The sequence below is a fragment of the Gracilinanus agilis genome, chromosome 4 (genome assembly GCF_016433145.1).
Source record: "Gracilinanus agilis isolate LMUSP501 chromosome 4, AgileGrace, whole genome shotgun sequence".
NCBI lineage: Eukaryota > Metazoa > Chordata > Mammalia > Didelphimorphia > Didelphidae > Gracilinanus > Gracilinanus agilis.
Genome location: NC_058133.1, coordinates 423,001,121 through 423,023,206, shown reverse-complemented (window position 1 = coordinate 423,023,206; position 22,086 = coordinate 423,001,121). Strand labels below are relative to the sequence as shown.

Below are 22,086 nucleotides of genomic sequence, written 5' to 3'. Positions count from 1 at the left end.
TAACCCATTCCATTAATCCATTACTCTATTTCTTAGCCAGTAACAAAGTGTTTTTTGATTATTATTAGCAAAATTGAAATCTGGTATGACTAAAATCTTCATATTTCTTTTCATTTATGGTCTTTTGTTCTTCCAGATTAATTTTGATATTTTTTCAGCTTCATGAAATAATTTTTGGGTAGTTTGATTGATTTAGCACCAAATAGGTAAATTAATTTAGTTAGGACTATCATTTTTATTATATTGGCCCAGCCTATCCATAATCAATTAATGTTTTTCCTCTTGTTTAGGTCTGACTTTATTTGTGTGAAGAGTGTTTTGTAATTGTGTTCTTATAGTTGATAGGTTTGTTTCCGTAGGTTTACCCTCGGGGATTTTATATTGCCTAAGTTATTTTGATTGGAATTTCCTTTTCTGTCTCTTGTTGTTGGGTTTTATTGGTGGTAAATCTGATGATTTTATATGGAGTTATTTTGTATCCTGCAACTCTGCTAAAGTTGTTATTTCTATTAGTTTTTTGGATGATTCTCTAGGATTCTCTAGGTATACTGTCATCTGCAAATTTCCCCATTTTCTATTCTAATTCTTTCAAAATCCTGGTGCTTATAGCTAGCATTTCTAGTTAATATTGAATGATGGTGGTAATAGTTATCCTTGCTTCACCCTTGATCTTACTGGGAAAGATTTAAGTTTATCCTTATTATAAATAATGCTTGCTGATAGTTTTAGATAGATGCCATTTATCACTTTAAGGAAAGCTCCATTTACTCCAATGTTTTCTAATGTTTTTAAAAGGAACAGGTGTTATATTTTGTCAAAAGCTTTTTCTGACTCTATTGAATAGTCATAATGATTTTTATTACTGGTTTTGTTACTGATATGGTCGATTAAGCTGATGGTTTTCCTAATATTAAATCATCCCTGCATTCCTGGTGTAAAACCATGGTATATGATCCTGGTGATATAATGTTTTAATCTCCTTGCCTAGTGTTTTATTTAAATTTTTTGCATCAATGTTCATTAGGGAGATTGATTTATAATTTTCTTTCTATGTTTTAGCTTTTTCTGTTTTAGGTATCAGTACCAATTTGTCATCAAGAGAGTTTGGGAGGATTCTTTCTTCCCCTATTATTCCAAATATCCCATGTAGTTTTGAAGTTGGTTGTTCTTTGAATGTTTGATCTGAGTTTTTTTTCCTAGTAAATTATTTTATAGTCACAAAAGATGCAGAATAATTCTTAACATCTGGAAACATGATTTCATTTCACACTGACCTGACTTCTTTCAGTCCCCAGGTCTACAGACTAATTTTCTTTCTTTTTCTTAATCAAATTTATTTCCAGTATCCAAGCCCCTCACTCCCCTGCCCACACCATAGAAGGCATCCTCTAGCAAACCAATATATCATGTCTTTCATGTTTCCATTTTTCAATTCATTCTTGGAGGTTAATATTTACAAGTTATTCTTCAGCTGTTAAACCTATAGCTGTTTACAGTATTCTATTCATTCTACTCATTTTGCTATTCACTATTTAATGTAGTTTGGAGTTTTTTTCAAATTAATCTGCTCATTGCTTCCTACTGAAATAAGGCAAATTACTGGACTTAGTCTTATGGTAGTCCAGTAAAGTCCTCTGGTCTGTATCATGCTATTGGCTGGTCTGATAGGCCAAACCACCCAACTGGCAGGAAAATGCAATATGACTACTGTATTCTTGTAAAAATAGTAATTTGATTTATTAAAATAGTTCAACAAAGGGAAAGGGTTGAAGGGCCAGGGATTGGAATCCCTAACACTAATCTCTCTCCAATCTATGGAGCTCACATGAACCCCTCTTCTGGTCTTGATGCTACCTGATCTACTCTGTCTATCTAGACCCTCCAAAACCCTATCTAGCTTCCTGACCTACTGGCCCTCCAAATATTAATGGTGGACAAGTTATAGTTCAATAGGATTAGATAGGAGTGAGGTAGATGATGAAGTCACCCTGATGGGCTCAGCCAAATATGACTTTGACCACACCTCCAGGCAGACAGGTCTCTGGGCTCTGGTTATTTTTTTCTCAGCAAGACGAAATCTCTTAGTCTACTGGAACACAGGAACTGGTTGATGGGAACAGAAGAAATATGAGTGGAGAGGATCTCTCTCTCTCAGGGCCAGGATGGATGATCATCTCAGGATGAATCTCAGGATCAGGGCAAATGGCTTCCCACAGAAAGTCAGGTCACAAATGGCAGGAAGTGCTCCCTCCAAACTCGGGAAGAGACGGGAACACTCTCCCCAAACTGTTACTCTGAGTCTCCCTTAAATCCTTTCCCCACACTCTTTGGAATCTTTCCTGTTCAGATCCATGCATGAGCCAACCCAGCTTTGCAGGGTCAATCACAAACCTCTGCAAAAGCTTTTCCCTTGCTTTCTATCTCTTTCACTATGGTACAGTAATATTCTATACAATCATTTACCATAATTCATCTAACTATTCCCCAATTGATGGATATCCCCTCAATTTCCATTTCTTTGAAGTTGCTTTCCAGAATGGTTGGAAAAATCACCAACAGTGTATTAATATACTGTCCAGCCATAACTCCTCCAATATTACCCATTTCCATTTTTTTGTTGTCTTTGCTAGTTGTAAGATGAAACCTCAGAGTTATGTTTGCTAATAGTGTATAATTTGTCATTTTTTAAATGTTCATATACTTTAACTATTTGTCATTTGAGAAATAACTCTTTTTCTAATTTTATTCTCTTAATTTCCAGCATTTTGGGGATATCAGACACTTATTTGAGAAACCTGATACAAAAATGTTCTTTTCTATCAGCTATTATTGTAAACTCACCCACATTGATTTTTGTTCTTGAAAAAGGCTTTTCAATTTTGTGTAATCAAAATTAATTCTGTTTTCTCTCTTGGGATTTCCTCTAGACTGTGTTTGTTAACAATAAGCCTGTAACCTGGTTTGTTTATTTTTTTTAATGTTTTTATATAACATTAGTCAAATAATAGATTAAAACAATAAATGAAAACATATTTTGATGAAAAGTCCATTTCAGACTTTTAAATGTCATTAAATGATTGAAAACATACATTAAAGTTATTTTGATAGATCATTTAAATTGGCTTAACGAGGGCCCAAAATGACAAGGCTTAAAAATTGAATCTGTCTGCATATAAAAATATGAGTTTTTTTCCCACTAATTTAAATTGATACTTTTAGTAAAAATTCACAGATATAATTCAGATTTTGGAGGTTTATATTCACTTATCTTTTAGATAAAATTCCTATCTCTTCTCATATTATTGAGAGAGAGAGAGAGAGAGAGAGAGAGAGAGAGAGAGAGAGAGAAATAGAAATAGAGAGAGGAGCAGACTGAAGTGGCAGAGATTTGTGGCAGGCAGACTAGCAGTTATTGTTTGTCTTCATTTTTATTGTAATGCAAAACACATTTCCATATTGGTCATTGTTGTAAGAGCACACTCATATATAATTAAAACCCCAAAATAAAACCAAAAGTACACTGATGAGAAAGACCAATTCTTTCTCTAGAGATGGATAGTATTCCCCATCATAAGTCTTTCAGGACTGTCCCGGTTCATTGCATTACTTAGAATAGCCAAGTTTTCATAGATAATAATTGTTTAGTATTGCTGTTATTGTGTACAATGTTTTCCCAGTTCTGCTTATTTCATTCTGCATTAGTTCCCACGGTTCTTTCCAGCTTTTTCTGAAATCATCTTGCAATTCATTTCTCATAGCGCAATAGTATTCCGTCATGAACATGTACCACTATTTGTTCCTCTATTCCCCAACTGATGGATATCACCATGATTTCCAATTCTTTGCCACCACAAAAAGAGCAGCAATAAATATTTTTGTACAAGTTTCCCCTTTTTTATTATCTCTTTGGGATACAGACCCAGTAAGTGGCATTACTGGATCAAAGGGTACCAACAGTTATTGTTGTAATAATCTGCATGTGAGGTGATGAGGGCCTACTCCAGGGTAACAGTATCAAAGGAGAAAAGGGGACAAATATGTGAGATGTTACAAAGGTAACAGAGAATCCTTGGCAGCCAATTGGATTTAAGGATGAGATAGAGGAAGGTATCCCAGATAATACCGAGATTAGGAACCTGGGAAAATGGGAGGCCTTAACTAATAAGAAAGTTCAGAAGGAAGAAAGGTTTCAGGACAAAGACAATTCAGTTTGGCTCATGTTGAGTTTAAGATGTCTACAAGATGTCCAGTTGTAGATGTCTAATAAGCAGTTGGAGATGTGATGCTGCAGTTTAGGAGAGACTTTGGACTTGGTAAGTAAAGCCATCTGCCTAGATGAAGGGGAGGCTAAGGAGATCACCAAGTGAATTATATAAAGGAAGAAGAGAAAGCCCAGGACTGAGATATGATGGTTAGTGATTATTAGAAAATACTATTTTTGTGAAGATCCCACCATAGGAGCCTGAGAAGAAATATAAAAATATGAAAACCTAGGTAGAAGGCATATTAAGAAGTAGAATGTGTTCCAACAGTATCAAAAGATGTAGAACTAGGTCAGGAAGAACGAGGATTGAGGAAAGGTCATTAGATTACAAGATCAGTGGTAATTTGGAGAGAGCAATTTTAATTAAATAATGAAGTCAGATGCCAAACTACAGAGTTAAGAACAGAGTGAAGAGAAAGATAGTAGAGATATTGATTCAGGATAGCCTTCTCAAAGGGATTAGCCACAAAAGGGAGGATGATAACTAACAGGTATGGTCAGATCAAATGATTATAGAGCGTGGGAAAACATGTGTTTGCAGACAAGATAGTAGGACTTTGTAGGAAAGCAGCCAGTCAACAGCAGAGATTGATGATTAGTAAGAGGACAGACTAATGGAAAAGATGGAATGAAATGAGATCACTTGTATACATAGAGGAGTTTGGCTTGACAAGGAGAAGGACCACTTCTTCATGTAAGACATGGATGAAGGAGGAAGATTGTGGTGGAAAACATATGCATGGTGCAAGATGAGAGAAGACCTTGACAAATGGCCTCAGTTTTTCAGTGAAATATGAGATAAGACTCTCAGCTGAGAGAGCAGGAGGAGGGCAGCCTTAAAAAGTCTGAGGGGAAGGGATGAAAAAATTTGGAAAAACCAATGTGGTGAGTGAGATAGTCTTATCAATTAGGGAGGTATAAAAGGATTGCCTTGCTTCAATGAGGGCCCAGTTTATATTATGTAACATAAATTTATAGTGGACTCTGCCAGCAGTTTGATTATTTTTACCAGCTTTGTTTAGCCATACACTAATAGGAGTGAATGCAGCAGATGATGATGTCAGTAATCCAAAGTTGGATCTTAGCAGGGCATGATTGGCAATAGAATAAAGTGTTAAAGGATTCCAAAATAAAGGATAGCATCAAGTTAAATGCATTCACCAAGAGGTTGAAATGTGGAAGGAAAGAGAATGTAGCCAGTGCAGAGTTTATGGCCTGGGGCAGAACCAAGGGGTGGCAGGATTGGGGATTATAATAAGGATGAAGAATAGAAGTTGTAGAATAGATAAAATATAAACTGCAGATAAAGAAATTTCACAGTTCATGAAAAAAGAAAGTGGAACATTTGTGGGTACTTGTAAGATTAAGGGTATGATCATCTCTGTGTATAGCTGAAGTAGTGTAAAGGTCATAGAAATGAGCAAATTGAGAAAGGAAAATTAAGGTGTTTGAAGGAGTAAGCAGTATGTATATTGAAGTCCTCGAGGGAAGAAGAAAGGATAATGTCCTCCAGATCAGTAGACTACAATCACCAGAATCTTGTATATTCAAATGTAGATTGAATGTACTTCAAAGGAGAAGTGGTTGATATTGATCAAGAGAAAATCTGGAAGCAGCAGTGAAGAGCAAGGAGTATTCTCTCCAACCCCAGAGCGGAAGAAGGGTGGGAAAGGAAGGCCAAGGATGCTATGTCATTGGGAGAGAACTCTTTCTCCTTGAATGCAAGATGATAGGAAGATTATGAAAGGAAATGATTTAAGATGAAAGCTTAATTATGGCATTCTAGAGAGCACAGTGAAAGGAGTAGGTAGATCTGGAGTAAGATGTTGAGGGAAAGTAACTGAGGGAGCTTAGTAGTAAGGACATAGCCAGAAGGGAAACAAACAGGATTTGCACAGTGATGGTCAGGGCATGTTGAGTTTCTATCCCTTCAGAAGGGGAATGACTAAACAAAGTATGATTTAGGAATGGAATGGAATACAGCTGTGCTATAAAAAAAAGGAAGAAAAAGATGATTTCAAAGACAGAAAAAATTTTATGAATTGAGGCAGTTAAGCAGAATCAGAAAGATAATTTATATAACATCATTACTTTAAAAACTAACTTGATGAACAATTTTATTTTTTAATTCTGCAGGTAAAAGAGTCACTGGAGTTGATTAAATAGAAGGGTAATGTGAAAAGACTTAATGTTTTAGGAAAATCAGTTTGTTGGCTATGTAGCAACTCAGTATTGCTAATTTTCAACCTCTTTGGTAGTGTGGTATCCTCAAATTTATTGATTTCATAGGCCTTTTCTCCCAATCCCCTAACAGTATTATATAGCTCATATGCTTATTTGTAAAATTAAGGTAAATTAAAGTTCATTTTGGTTTGAGAGTTATTCTATGAAAGATAAACTGTAGACACTTAGTCTGGGAGTAACTAGCCTATGTAGTTTGAAACATGGTGGAACTATAATCATCATGGTGAAAAAGCACATTATTTACGTTATATCTTTAAGTAGAGCCACAACAATTATTTCTTTAGTAAATATAATTATAAATGAATAAAATACTTATTTTACCAGATGAGAAATACAAATTATAATTATTCCCAGGGGTCTTTCAATTTCCCCATTTCTAGAAGTCTTGAAAAATTCTGGAGACAACAACCCAATTGAACATTAACTGCAGGCATACAATGCCAATTTTTCATTATTTGTATTAATGGGAAACAAAGATAGCAATATAAATAAAATTTATAAATAAAAAGCAAGTTTCCTTTGCCTGTGCTGCAAATAAGTAGTGAATTAGGCAAAAGAGAAAACATACAAAGGGAGGAAGAAAATTGGATTATTCTCAATACAACCTGGCTCCAAATAAAGGGTAGAGTTGCCAGAGACCAGCTTGGAGAATAACCCAAATGGCCTCTGTCTTGGAGTTATAGGCAGTAGGGTATAATTTTAGGTAACACAATATAGTGCACTACCAAAATTCTTAAGAAAGTTTTGGATTTTAAGCAATTTAAGTCAAGTTTTCCAGTATTCATTTTGAAATTTGTGTTATGACTGAACATAGAAGGCTATATTAAATAGGCTTGGCAGAGTAGAAAGAGCCTTGAACTTGATATTAGCTAACTTAGTGATGATGTGGTGTAGTGGGAAAGTCACTACACCACTCTGAACCTTGGTTTCCTCATCTGTAAAATGGAGATGAGAAACTGTGCCTGAATAGTTAGCCTCAGAGTCAAGAAGACCCAAGGTCAGGTCTTCCCTTTGACACCTACTGGTACTTCTAGTGAGCTGGGCAACTCAAAAATAGTTACAGAACAGTTGATCATTTGGAAGTTTTTTCACCAGCAGTTAGCTCCCTACACTGATAAAATCACAGGTGTGCACACCCTGCTCTCTCCCACAATAGAAATCATAAAACCTGCTTTTGTAATATCTGTTGTCAGATCTGTGGTAGTTTGAATAGGTATGGCACTGAATAAGTAAATTAATTTGGGTAGGATTGTCATTTTTATTATGTTAGCTCATCCTACCCATGAGCAATTAATGTTTTTCCAATGGTTTAGATCTAGTTTTAATTGTGTGGAAAGTGTTCATATAATTCCTGTTTGTCTCTGCAGATAAATTCCTAAATATTTTATATTATCTAGGGTGATTTTAAATGGAATTTCTCTTTCTAACTCTTGCTGCTAAGATGTCTTAGAAATATATAGAAATGCTGATGATTTATGTGGGTTTATTTTGTATCCTGCAACTTTGCTAAAGTTGATGATTATTTCCACTAGCTTTTTAGTTGATTCTTTAGGATTCTTTAAGTAGACCATCATATCATCTGCAAAGAGTAATAGTTTAGTCTCCTCATTGCCTATTTTAATACCTTCAATTTCTTTTTCTTCTCTGATTGCTACTGTTCTAGTACAATGTTAAATAAAAGAGGTGATAAGGGGCATCCTTGTTTCACTCATGATCTCATTGGGAAGGCTTCTAATTTATTCCCATTGGAGATGATGCTTGCTGATGGTTTTAAATATATACTGTTTATTATTTTTAGGAAAGGCCCTTCTATTCCTATACTTTCTAAAAAGTGTTTTCAGTAGGAATAAATGTTGTATTTTGTCAAAGGCTTTTTCTGCATCTACTGAGATGATCATGTGATTTCTGTTGGTTTGCTTGTTGATATGGTCAATTATGTGAATGGTTTTCCTAACATTGAACCATCCTTGCATTCCTAATATAAATCCCACCAGATCATAATGAATAACCCTCGTGATCACTTGCTGGAGTCTTTTTGCTAGTATTCTGTTTAAGATTTTTGCATTTATGTTCATTAAGGAGATTGGTCTATAGTTTTCTTTCTCTGTTTTTGGTCCACCTGGCTTTGGAATCAGTACCATATTTGTGTCATAAAAGGAATTTGTTAGAACTCTTCTTTGCTTATTTTGTCAAATAGTTTGTATAGTATTGGGGTTAGCTGTTCTTTAAATGTTTGATAGAATTCACCTGTGTTAGACTCGAAACTACCACACCAATGCAACTATCAACAATTTGGAAATAGGTCTTGATCAATGACACATGTTAAAACCAGTAGAAATGCACATCGGCCATGGGAGAGAGAGAGGTCGGGGGGTGAAGGGGAAAGTAAGAGCATAAATCATGTAACCATGTTAACTTTTCTAAAAAATAAATATTAATAAATGTTAAAAAAAATTCACCTGTGAATCCATCTGGCCCTGGGGATTTTTTCTTATGGAGTTCTTTGATGGCTTGTTCAATTTCTTTTTCTGATATGGAATTATTTCAATATCCTATTTCTTCTTCTGTTAACCTAGGAAATTCATATTTTTGTAAATAATCATCCATATCACCTAGATTGACATATAATTGGGCAAAATAGTTCTTAATAATTACCTTAATTTTCTCTTCAATAGAGGTGAGGTTGCCCTTTTGATACTGTTCGTTTGGTTTTCTTCTTTCCTTTTTTTTATTAGACTTACCAGTACTTTATCTATTTTATTTGTTTTTTCAAAGTGCCAGCTTCTAGTCTAATTTATTAATTCAATAGTTCTTTCACTTTCACTTTTATTAATTTCACCTTTAATTTTTAGGGTTTCTAGTTTAGTTTTTATCTGGAGATTTTTAATTTGTTCTCTTTTCTAGTTTTTTAATTTGAATGTCCAATTCATTGGGTAAGTTTCAAAATTAATATCCAATATTCTAAGTATTATATTTAATAAGATTTATTAATAACAACTAGCATAAAAAAGCTAGAACAAAAAACCACCTTCCTCATCCCCGCACACAGGAAAAAGAGAGGAAGAGGAAGCGCTTACAGCACACTACATACAAAATGTGACTACACAACGTGGTGGAGAGATCAACAGGAATTCTGGGAAATGTCGTTCAAAAGGTTTCAAGGTTTTCTAATTATACATTTCCCCCCTGTGATCCTTTGGGAGACCAGTCTCCCCACAAAGGGATCATTTAAATGTAATCAACTTAAAACTAAAGATTTTTAACTAAAAGTATATAAAATATTGCAGTTTCTAAAGGAAAATTACAATAACTTGGGGATAAGGGAAATAAAAGAGAAAAAACAAAACCAATGATTGCTACATTGACAAAAAGCTAATTTGGGGGCAATCCACTTTGGTATAAGAGTATACATTCAAAATAAATGCATTCAACCCCCCATAGTTCAAATTCACTATATCACAAAGTTCACTCTGGATCTTCTGGTGTAGTGTGTAGTCTCTGCAGGCATCTTCATGGCACCTTCTCCAAAAAAGTTTACCTTCTATATTCTTGGAGGTAGTCACTTATTTTAAATTAGGGTCAAATTCAAATCAAAGTTCACAACAATAACATAGTCTTCCCCCTTGACAAGGTTAATGACAAACACAGGGATCACTCAGGGAGGCATTGCTGAGTTATGAGGTATATGAATCAATTGGCAAAAGAAATTAAAAAAATATCAAAAAATCCAAATGAAAGAGAAAATAACTTGTGGATGGAATATAAAATATCAAAGTCTTATGTCTAAAAAATATAAGTAAAGGAAAAATAAACCTATAACAGGTCCTTGAATCAGGGCCCAATTAAAATGATTTAAGTAATTATACACTTACTTAATCAATAGCCAGGACTATAGAAAGTTTGCCACACTATGAAAGACAGAAAAAGGGACTAGATTATGGGAGCCAGAATGGCAGCCAAAGTGAGGTGCTTGTTAGAAAGGACAAAGAGTCCTGCATCTTAACATGTGTTAGGGACCTGTAAAAAAGAGGGTTTAAGATAGTTGGGGTGTGGTTTGGTAACCCCTTGGTTATAGTATAAAACCAGTTCTCCTCCACAGCCACCACTCTTTACTAGGGAGACAACTTGAGGATTCTTGACAATTGGGTTCCCCAATATGGTTGTGTTAGAGTTAGAAAGCTAAAAGGAAATGTCCTCTATTGAAGAAAACCAGTGGGAGCCCAGTAAGTTCTTCGTGCCAAGCTTCACCCAGACAAGCCTCCCTTATCCCCAAAGCTAGATCTGATTTTAAAATGGAGAACTGCTTTCCTTCCCCTCTCAGCCCACAAGTCTCAGCCTCCCTCCCAACTCATATTTCACAGATCTGACTGGAACAAAATTAAAAAGGATTTATTTCTGGAACAACTAATGAGGAACAAATGATGATGAGGTCAGGGAAAAGGGGTGCAGAGGGTCCCTAAATTCCCTTCCCAAACAAATACTCTTAAAACTATAATTGTTACTAACTATAGAGGAAGTATGGTAAGGTATATTTTATGTTTCCTTCTAATTTGTTATTCTTTTTACTTTGCTTCATTGATTCTTGCTATCTTGTGAGATCATTAGCTTCTACTTGCCCAATTCTAGTTTTTAAAGACTGGTTTTCAGCTATGATATTTTTATTTTCCTTTTCAGTTTGGTCTATCCTGCTTTTCATGGCTTCCAGCAGTCATTTCTGGTCTTTAGTTTGCTTATCATTTGTTATAATGATCCTGGTGTTATGAGGAGCTGAAGGGGAGTGTGTAGGTAATACCTAAGTGAAACACTTAAGTTGTAATAGGGAAACACAAGGGATCCCTCAACAAACAGTTGTTGTGAATCTGCTGAACCCAACTTCAGGCATAACAGTGGCCCAGAATAGCCAGCTAGATGAAGAATCTATGATTAGAATTGTACAGCTACTTCTAACTGACTATTCTGGCCTTGATAGGATAACCCTAAGTTGACTAAGAATTATATTTTACTATAACTGATACTATTCTCTTTTCCCTCAAATGTCCCAAGGATATAATCACTAAGCCCTAAGATAGAGAAGACACCAAATCTTGGTAAGTTTGAAGATTTAATGTTAACAGGCTTAGGAGGGGAAGCAGGGTAATGATTGGGAAGGAGGGAAACAGGAAGTCCTAAAGTAACTAAGTTAATGTTGATATTGATGGTATATGAAACTGATGATGGTCAGGCTTGCCAGTTGCCAGTTGCCAGTCTGGCTGGGCCAGATGGTTTCAACCTAAATCAGGTTGCTTTGCCTGTTAAATGTTGTTGCTTCTTCTTGGTAATTAAATCAGGATCCGAGTTATTTAATATAAGGGTAACACAGGATCTGGGATTGTGAAATTGGTTGGTTCAGGTTGCTGGTGACTCAAGTTGACCTATGGCCTACCCTCACTACAACCACCCACTTCCCCAAAACCAATCTCAGATTGAGAAGCATCTCCCAGTTCAAATCCTTCGTTATATACCTGAGCCTTAACTGTCCCAGCACATGCCACCTCCTGCCAGGCTCAGTTCATTCTATGTTCTAATCAGGTAACTGTCCATCATCTTGCTTTCCATATTGCTGTGCAAATTATCATTACAACCTGCACCAACCAATTTTTTAAAGACTGGTTTTCAGCTATGATATTTTGATTTTCCTTTTCAGTTTGGTCTATCCTGCTTTTCATGGCTTCCAGCAGGTCATTTCTGCTCTTTAGTTTGCTTATCGTTTCATTTGCTTTCTGAGCTTCTTTTTCTAAGAGGGAGATTCTATCTTTTAAACTGTTACTTTCTTTTTGAACTATTTCCCACTTTTCTTGCCAAGTTCCTTCTATCTTTCTCACTTCATTCATCATCTCAAACCTGAGCTCCTCCAGAGCTTGTGACCAATTTCCAACTTTTTTGGAAGGTTTGGATGTGTTTGCTTGTTTGTCATCCTTTGTAGTCTGCGGTTTTTCTTGGTAGAAATTATCACAGGTCAAGTTTCTTTTCTTGGGCATTTTGGAAGTTGCAGATTGTAATTCCTGGGTGTTGGTGGCCATTTCTGTGCTAGTTCTTTCTTCCCTTCCCAGTCAGAAGTCTGAGTGAGGAGGGCAGGCTCTGTATATTGAGCTATAGAGAGGTTTTTGTCTTAGGCTATTTTTCAGTCTCTGCTACATCTGCCCCTTTCTGCCCTAACTCCGTACCCAATCTCTGTGTTCCTCAGCCTTCTAGAGTCCCAAATCTTGCTGCTCTCTGGGATAAGTCTGTGTTCTCCTCACCAACCCCCCAAGAACCTAGCAATTGCCCATGTTCACTCTGACTCTGGCACCATAGATAATGTGGGGGAGTGGTGAGCAGCTCACGCTTTGGTAAGAGTAATTTTACCCCCTGATAGCGCAGAAATGCCCAAACCCTGCCTACCTTCAAGGTACGAATGAGACCCTTTACTCATCTAATTTTGGTCTTTGTCCTTTTGAGGCACTTTATATGTAGGTGGTGAGGAGAGGAAGTTCCTTGCATCTACTCTGAGCCATTTTATTATTTTTTTTTTAAATAAAACCCTTACCTTCCGTCTTGGAGTCAATACTGTGTATTAACTCCAAGGCAGAAGAGCGGTAAAGGCTAGGCAATGGGCGTTAAGTGACTTGCCCAGGGTCACACAGCTAGGAAGTGTCTGAGGCCAGATTTGAAACTAGGACCTCCCATCTCTAGGCCTGGTTCTCATTCCACTGAGCCACTCAGCTGCCCTCTCTGCGGCCATTTTAGCCCTGAAGTCCTACAGTTTGTTCTTTAAAGGGCTCCTATTGTGAATATTTTTGTTAAGTGAATCCTTGTTATGATAGTTTACCACTTCTTTTGAAACTAACTCTTCTCTTGACTTCTATTAGACTACACTTTGCTGGTTCTTCCTCTCATCTCCTTTGTTTTCTTTGCTGCCTCCTCTTTCTAGCCAATTCCCAATTTCCCTTTCCTGGAGCTAGGCCTTCCTGCCATTCACTACTCGGCTATCTCATAACTGTGCACAAGCCCCACACTCCCTTTTATGTATTCTTTTGTCCTGTTAGAACATAAGCTGCTTGAAAGCTGAGACTGTCTTCCTTGCTTATATTTGTATCTTTCCAATCAACTAAATATCCTACCTTTTACAATAATTCTCTACCAGACCCCCTTAATGCTAACACCTTCCTTCTGTGACTGTCTTCGACTTATACTCTGTATATCTTGTTTGTGTATAGTGGTTTACATATCGCCTCTCCCATTCTATACCTATGCAGGTGGTTTTTTTACCTTGAGCATAGGACTCAATGAATTTTATAGGACTCAGTGAATTTTATTTCATCTGCCCATTTTTCTAATCTGTCCATGTCTTTATGGATCCTAATTCTCTCATCTAACATAATAGCTATCCTTCTCAAGCTCATCTGATATACAAATTTAATGAGCATTCCATTCTGTTTTCACCCAAATAATTGAAATAAAAAATTGAAAAGTAAAAAATCAAGTATAAAACCATGGCACTCTTCACCAGAGATGCCCTTCTGTGTGAAGGGAACCCTCTCCCAGGATCACGCATGGGTTACTACCTGCGTCTCTGTGCTCCTAGAGCTACATCGCTTATGCCACCTCTGCTAGGCACCTACTTACATCACCTAGCATGAGTCATGAGACTGTGGCCTACACACCTGATCCAGACATGATGGAATTTTGACTAGATGTAAAAGGAGAGGTTAAAAAGACTCAAATGAGGAAGTACAAGATCTCCATCTCAGGTGACAGCCCTGGGGTCTGGGGGGTTGGGGGGACTGCTGCGGCCAGACTAAGACCACCCATGTGGCTAGCTATAATAGCCTTTTTCTCTCTGTCTGCCTTTTCCTATCCAAGTAAATACTAATAAACTTTATGGAAAATAAGGACCAGAGTCATAATTTAACTCTTACACTTCACGGAAGAAATTTAGAAGGACCCTTAGACATAACAATATAACTTTATAGATGTAAGGATGCAATTTGTGCAAAGGGGGGATGGGACAGAAAGAGCCAGAGAAGGAGTGACCGATGGTGGGTGACAGTTGGTGACAGTTGAGACCAGGGGGAATTCTGGGAATTCTCCAGAGGAGGAAGGTGAGCGAAGGAGTTCCAGTGGAGGACTGAAAGAGGGAGGAGGAGAACATCTCAGCTCGAGTCCAGTCCTGAGGGCTTCCTGAGGATCTTTCTTTGGACATTGAAATCCCAATTCCCTGGTCAAAGGCATCCCATCGCTTCTCACTCATCAAGACTTCAACCTTCAAGTTAGCTAAATGTTTGGACTCCTTTTTGGGAGCATCTCTTAGGCTCCTTCTCCCATTACCCAACCTTGCTGAAGAGAACCTTTCCAGTTTGACTTGTAATTATAGAAAAGGATAGAAATAGGAAATAGGAATAGAAACTGAAGGAGAAGGGACAAGGGGAGACACTAAGGAGTGGGAACCCCAAAGGTTCCCACCCGAGTGATGAACCCCATAGGAATAGAGAAGAGGGCACCCCAAAATCCCACTGCCCTTCACCCCTTTCCCCAATCCCTATATTGATATTAATAAAAGCCATTCATTAGTCAGATAGAGTTCTAGAAAGCCTGAATGACAACAAGGGGGAGGGGAACCATAGCTTGTTCTGGCTGTCTCCATCTTGAAGCCAGACCACCTGCTATGAAGTTGACTGACCTCGGGGGAGGCTTGCGTGAACCCCACTCTCATTCAGAATTGGATTGGGATACCACATGCCTCATCTTATATGGAAGCCTTGTCCCCAACTCCTATGGGGTGGCACGACCATCCAAGTCACCCAGTTTCAGGGTGACACCCCCTCAAAGTCTCTCAGTGTATATTCAGCAGGAGGGAAAAGCTAGAAGAGAGTCTCACCCATCATAGACTCTCTCTTTCCCTCTAGCATAGCATTTGGTCAGCTGGCTCTAATTATTATTACATAGATGAGGAAATTGAAGTCAAGAAATATTAAAATAACCTGCTCATGGGCTCAAAGTGAACTGATGACAATGAGAGTAGCATCATAACATCACGCTTTTGTATAGAATCAATTTATTGTGGTTGGTCATAACTTGGGATCATAATGTGACCCATTTGGTATTTAAGTACTAAATACAGGGTTTACAAAAAGTCTTAGTGAAGTTTTAAGCTTAAACTTAAATACCATTATAAGCTTATAAGACTTAAAACTTGTATTTACCATGATATGTTGTTCAGTTTCAGTGCATCTAACTCTTTGTGACCCCATTTGGGGTTTTCTTGGCAAAGATATTGGAGTGCTTCACCATTTCCTTCTCCAGATAATTTTACAGATAAGGAAACTAAGGCAAATAGGGTCATGTGACTTGTTCAAGGTAATGGCCTGGAGCTCCATCCATTTAACATGTAAATAGAACCATATTAGCAGCATGAAATTATCTCATAGAGTTGGCAGTTAGAATGGAGAATTTGTACTATAAGATAGAATTTTTTCTTCTGGTTCTAATTGTATCTAAAATCCATGCTCAATAAAACACACACACACACACACAAAACTAAAAGTTGCTATCTGGGTATTCCCCTTAGTTACCTGAAATGAGTTTTTGTATTTTTATATTTTTACTTTTATTTTGAGTATTTTCCCATAATTACATGTTTCATGTTCTTTCCCTCTCCCCAAACACCCCTAACCCCCCCTTAGCTGACACACAATTCCACTGAGTTTTACATGTATCATTGATTAAGACCCAATTCCATATTATTGATAGTGGGACTAGAGTTATCATTTAGTGTCTTCATCCCTAATAATATCCCCATTAGTCCATGTGTTCAAGCAGTTCTTTTTCTTCTGTGTTTCCCCTCCCACAGTTCTTCCTCTGAATGTGGCTAGTTTTCTTTCTCATGAGTCCCTCAGCCTTGCTCTAGATCCCTGCATTGCTGCTAGTAGAGAAGTCCATCATGTTCGATTGTACCACAGTGTATCAGTCTCTGTGTACAATGTTCTCCTGGTTCTGCTCCTTTCACTCTGCATCAATTCGTGGAGGTCATTGTTACAAATAAAAAATTGATATAGAAGTATACATATATATATGCGTATATATATATATATAAAGATATTAGGGTTTTATTGAAAGCCATATTGGTAATTAAGCCATGTGCCTGATAAGAGCTAATTCAAATGCCGCACACCATTACCTCTGCCCACCTGGCTTGTTCAGCAGGAAAGAGCGCATCCCAATCACGTCCAGAGTCTTATACCTCTCTCTATGTAATCACTCTTCCTGCCCACCTGTATTATGCAAGAGGAATCATGGGAAATATAGTTTTCAAGTCCCCTAAACGTCCACAGGAAGTTTAGACCAAAGATCTCAAGATCAGTTCAAAGAACCCCAAATTTCCAAAATCACACATTCCAGTTCACATGGAATTCCTCCAGTTCTTTATTCCTTTGAGGACAATAGTATTCCATCACCAAACAGATACCATTCCCCAATCGAAGGACATTCTCTTATTTTCCGATTTTTTGCAACCACAAAAAGAGAGGCTATAAATATTTTTGTACAAGTCTTTTTCCTTATTATCTCTTTGGGGTGTAAACCAAGCAGTGCTATGGCTGGATCAAAAGGCAGATAGTCTTTTAACTGAAATGAGTTTTTGAATAACAAGTAACTGCATTTCCTATGTTAAATGAATCAATATTTTCTCTGCCCTTTGTCAAAAAGGAAAGCTCATTTGGTAGGGGAGGAAGCATAATCAGAAATGATTATGATGTAAAAACAAAAGTTATCAATAAAACCTTATAAAGAAATCAAGACAAGAAATAAAAGTTTGCAGCAAATAACAGAGGATAAAAACAAATTTCTTTTTATTTGAATTTTATTTAATTAATTAATTTAGGATATTTTTCCATGATTACATGATTCATGTTCTTTCCTTCCCCTCCTCCTACCTCCCTCGCATAGCCAATGAGCAATTCCACTGGTTTTACAGGTGTCATTGATCAAGACCTATTTCCATATTCTTGATATTTGCATTATAGTGATCGCTTAGGGTCTACATCCCCAATCATATCCCCATCAACCCATGTGATCAAGCAATTGTTTTTCTTCTGTGTTTCTACTCCAATAGTTCTTTCTCTGGATGTGGATAGCATTCTTTCTCATAAGTCCCTCAAAATTGTCCTGGATCATTGCACTGCTGTTAGTAGAGAAGTCCATTACATTCGATTGTGCCACAGTGTATCTGTGTCCGTGTATAAGGTTCTCTTGGTTCTTCTACTCCTTTCTCTCTGCATCAATTCCTGGAGGTTGTTCCAGTTCATATGGAATTCCTCCAGTTCATTATTCCTTCCAGTATTCTATCACCAACAGATCCCACAATTTGTTCAGCCATTCCCCAATCAAAGGGCATCCCCTCGTTTTCAAATTTTTTGCCACCACAAAGAGTGTGGCTATAAATATTTTTATACATGTCCTTTTCCTTAGATCTCTTTGGGGTAAACCCAGCAGTGGTTTGGTTGGATCAAAAGGCAGACAGTCTTTTAAAGCCCATTGGACATAGTTCCAAATTGCCATCCAGAATGGTTGGATCAATTCACAACTCCACCAGCAATATATTAATGTCCCAATTTGGCCACATCCCCTCCAACATTTATTACTTTCCTTTGCTGTCTTTTTAGCCAATCTGCGAGGTGTGACCTCAGAATTGTTTTGATTTGCATTTCTCTAATTATAAGATATTTAGAACATTTTTTCATGGGTTTATTGATAGTTTTTATTTCTTTATCTGAAAATTGCCTATTCATGTCCCTTGCCCATTTATCAATTGGGGAATGGCTTGAAAAGCATAAATTTCTAGTGGACCTAGTTAGCACATGAGAAGAGAGAAAGCATGTGGCAGGGTTAGCTAGTGAAGGAGGGAAGAGTAGAAACATCTAAAGAAAACCTATAAATGCACAAAAAATCACCTATAAACTTAGATTTTAGAGATGTGTACCACATATGGAAGCAAGAGCAAGTGACTCTTCTAAAAATGGTATACTAAATCTAAATCTCACATTGAACAGGTGACCTTCAGCTAGAGAGGAAAGCTAAGGATAAAAAGAAAGTTTTTCCTAGTTATGTGTAAGAGGAGGATCAAAGGAAGGGATAGTGTTGCTGCTTGGGGGAGTTGGGGTGATGATAACTGAAGACAGAAGGCTCGGTTCTCATCTTGCTTCTGTTTTCTCTGCCAAGAAGAATGAATTTAGACTAAAAGGAATGTTGCCAAAAATGTCTCATAAGAGAGTTGATACCCAATATAAAGGATATTATAAGAGAGTACCTAAGCTGCCCTTGAAGAATTCAGGTCACCTGACCCAGCTGAACTATGGCTGAGATGCTATCAATGATATTTGGGGTTCTTTTGAATTTTTATTATTCTTTTTTCAATTAGCAGGCATCTTTTTCATCCTCCCACCCATCCCAGCCCCTTGCTCACTGAAAATAAAGGGGGAAAATGATCAGAACCTTGGTATAAGTATAGTCAGGCAAAATAAATTCCCATTTTTGCCATGTCCAGAAACGTATTTCTTATTTTTCTATTACTCTTATAAATTTGAATTAGTTCTTTATATATCTTAGAACTAAGACCTTTAACAAGGAGACTTGCTGCAAAGATTTTTTTGCCTGTGTTAACTCTTTCCCTTCTAATTCTAGGTATATTAGATTTGTTTTTGCAAAATCTTTTAATTATATGTAATCCAAATTGTCCATTTTATCTGACATTTTGTGCTGCCATATGAATTTTGTTATTTTTTCCTAGTTCTATAAAGTCCCTTGGTAGTTTAGTATGGCACTAAATAAGTAAATCAATTTAGATATCTTACAATTTTAATACTTTGGCTCTGCCTACCTGTTAGCAGTTAGTCTTTCTCCATTTATTCTGCAATGCTTTTATTTCTGTAAATAATGTTTGTTCTTGTGTGTATCTTGATAGGTGGACTTCCAAGTATTTTATACATTTTATAGTTATCTTAAATAGAATTTCTCATTCTATCTCTTTCTGATGAGTTTTATTGGTTTTATACAGAAATGCTGATGATCCATATGAGTTTATTTTATATCCTGCAACTTTGAAGTTATTAGTTATTTCATTTAATGTTTTAGTTGATTCTATTCTTTACCTATACTTACTTCCTCAATTTCTTTTTCTTATTTTAATGCTTTTCTTGTAATGAATTTGTATCTCTTTATGCTCCTACCCTTGATTTTCATTTACTAACCTAGTTGAGCTGACATATTCCCCTAAGACCAGTGGGTACCTTTCTTTGTTCTCACAACTATAAGCTTCAACTAATTTCGTATCTCAGAGTAATGTTATTTATTACCCTGTGTTTAAGCCCCTCCCCTCAGGACAAATGATCCTATAATAAAGCTTATGTTCTTAACATAATTATGAATTAAAATGTATGGGTATAGAATGATATTAATATATTCTCATTCTTCACTAACAACTGGAAAGAATCATATCACTGCAGGGGTGGAGAGAGTAGTATAGCAGAGACTTCAAGAAAGAAGAGGTTATTGATTCTTGGTAGTAGAATAATCATCTGGATATGGCAATGGGAAGCAAAGAATAGGCTGACTTCCTCTTTTAGGTACCATTGTAGCAAGTGAGAAAAGAAGTAAACCTTATTGGAACACAAAAAAATGATTAAGTGTTTATAAATATTGTGCTTATTAAATAAAGCTCAGGGTGAATTATAATATGAAATACTGAAAATTTATAAGGCCAAAGTGTTGGATGCTGCTTAAAAAAATACAGGTAAATCAGAAATGAAGATAAAGTATTGATAAAATTATAATGCAAAACAAGAAGGAAACAGAATTCAATTTATAAAACTTCATATTCCTCCAGTTATTAGTGTTCTCCTCCCCTCCCCTCCGAAATGGATTTGCTTTGTATGTTCTATATTTATTTGTGTATATGTTGTATCCTCCTAGCACTGAGGTTGTTAACCTTTTTGGTGCCATAGAACTCTTGACCTGATGAAGACTGTAGGACTCCTCAAAATAACTTTTTTGGATGCACAAAATAAAATATATAGGATTACAGAAGAAACTAAAAATATCAAAAGAAAGTTTCAAAATGTAAAAACAAAAAACAAACCACCAATTCACCAACTCCACATTAAGAACACCTGTGTTCTTAGTAGTAGTAAACTCTTTGAGGGCAAGAAACTCATTTTTTTCTTTGGGTACCTCAGAATGATTGATTTTTATAAATGATATGATAGCATACTTGATTACCTTTAAGACTAAAAGCATAATATTTTAAGTTATTGCATTCTTTACTTCCATTAGATTGTGAGCTTTTTGAAGCAGGAACTACTTTTTGCTTTTCTTTGCATCCCCAGTACAGTGTCTGGCCTATAGTAATGGCTTAATAAGGGTTTATTGTTATTTTTCTTAGGTAGTATTAACTAAAAGTCATACTTTGTATAATATCTACATGCTATACAAATATCTAAATTGTTTATATATAGTAATAATAATATAAATATTTTTTATATTTGTGATTAGAGATATATTAGTTATAATGCTATTTGTATGCACTCTTATAAAGATAACTTCACTGACATTTTTCTCTTCCATTTATATGTTAATTGGCATATTTCCAATGAACTCTCTCCTTTAGCTTTAATCACATAATAGATATTTCAGAAAAATAGTTTACATAGAAGGTGACAGAAGGATATTGAAAAACTCCACTATGAGCATCATGTTTGGTTGATGTAGTAGTTTATTTCAGTAATATAACTGCCTTCCCTTAAGTGAAATTTTTATGGCTTATATGTCTCTATCCTTACAGGAGACCTTCATTCAAGAAGATCATTTGTCATGCTTTAGGAGAAGAAGATATTTTACAACAGTTTTCTGGACTCAGCTACTCATTGTGAAAATTGTCTTGGGTGGGGGGAAGGGTAAGAAAAAAGTAAATATTTATATTTTGTGGTTGGTGAATCAGTCAGTTACCATGCTCTCTTCATTTAAAGTCCATTTTAACATTATGATTTTCATATCTAAATGAGAAAAACCACAGTATGCCTTTTACTTATTCCAAAATTAAAGAAAGCTCAATATAAAAACTTACACTTCTGGCCATGTCATTGACATTTCTGTTTATTCTCTCTTTTTGTTTGTTACTTCTTTGGTCCATTTCTCCATTTTTATGAGTGTAGGGGAAATCCCTCCACCATATCAACTTGTACTGTCTACAACTTGTAGTCTCAGGAAGCTGCCTGGGGCCATTAGGAAATTAAGATTCAGAACTTGAATCTAAGTTTTCCTGACTCCAAGGCCCTTCATATACCCTGCCATGCTGGTATTTTGGAAAAATGTTAGGGGCAGCTAGGTGGCTCAGTGGATAGAGTGCCAAGTCTTGAGTCAAGAAGATCTGGCTTCAAGTCTGGCCTCAGATAATTCCTAGTTGTGTGGCCCTGGGTAAAAGTCATTTAATCCTATTTGTCTGGCCTTTGCCCTTCTGTCTTAGAGTTGTTACTAGAACAAAAAGTAAAGAGAAAGGAACAAAGGAACAA

The 22,086-nt window shown here is 36.4% G+C and overlaps 1 protein-coding gene across 1 annotated transcript in view; it reads left to right on the top strand.

Annotated features, from left to right (window-relative positions):
• The window catches only part of RSPH3 (radial spoke head 3), an 85,241-nt gene extending 63,624 nt beyond the window's left edge, over positions 1-21,617 (top strand). Inside the window, exon 9 of the mRNA XM_044675744.1 lies at positions 21,360-21,617. The gene's annotated coding sequence lies outside the window, so the exon portion shown is untranslated. The remainder of the gene's footprint in view (positions 1-21,359) is intronic.
• The last annotated feature ends 469 nt before the right edge of the window (positions 21,618-22,086 follow it).